Below are 985 nucleotides of genomic sequence, written 5' to 3'. Positions count from 1 at the left end.
GAAAAGGTTTAGTTTGGTTCACTGCCACATAGGTTTCCATTTAAGGCAGCAGTCCCATTGCTGTGGGTTTACCTGTAGCAGAGAAGACTTCTTACCTTCTTACCTCATGGCAGTTAGGAGAGAAAGAGAGAGAGAGAGAGAGAGAGAGAGAGAGAGAGAGAGAGAGAGAGAGAGAGAGAGAGAGAGAGAGAGAGAGAGAGAGAGAGAGAGAGAGAGAGAGAGAGAGAGAGAGAGAGAGAGTGAGAGAGAGAACAGGGTCCCAAACCCCACTCCTCCTGGAGATGCTTAAATATTAAATCATGTTCTTCTGGCAGCTCCCAGACTGAGGACCAATCTTTCCATGTGGGGGCCTTTGGAGAATCTTCTAGACCCAGACTATAGCTGAGAGTCAGCTCACTTGGCCCCATTCCCTTAGAGAGTTCCCGCAGGCCCCTCTCCCACCTTCAGGGAGGAGGGTTGATCACCATCTCATCTGTCCATGATCTCAGGGTTTAGTCGAGTTCTGGTCACTGCCTGTGTCCTCAGCATCCATACTCAAACAACCACCATCCTCTGCCTGGCTGAATGGCTCCCCATCAGCATGTCTCTTCTTGTCTAGGGACCAGGACAAGAACGGACCAGGTAGACCCAGGGACAGACATGGCAGAGCAGGGCATCTGGACTCAGCCTGTCAGTGCAGTGCTCTGCCCACCCTCACAGGTAAGGCCTTGTTATCTGCCCTTGCATTCTGTGGTGCTGTCTACTGCAGTGTCCATGGCCATGGTCCGGGGCTGAGCAGTGTCTGCAGCCATGGCAGAGCCCGCCAGGCCCCAAATCATCACATTCCAGTCTTGGCAGAGAAAAGCTGCCCACCTTCCTCCCAGGCAGAAAGGAAGCAGACAAAAAGGAACCCTGGGGTGCCTGGGTCATGGGAGGCCATGGGGGGAGGTCCTCTTCACCTCCCTGAACCAGGAATACAACACCCCCCCCCCCAGACTAGCTGGGC

This window comes from Dipodomys merriami, unplaced genomic scaffold (assembly GCF_024711535.1).
Source record: "Dipodomys merriami isolate MVZ:Mamm:240054 unplaced genomic scaffold, mDipMer1.0.p SCAF_264, whole genome shotgun sequence".
Lineage (NCBI taxonomy): Eukaryota > Metazoa > Chordata > Mammalia > Rodentia > Heteromyidae > Dipodomys > Dipodomys merriami.
This window is presented reverse-complemented; position numbering follows the sequence as displayed.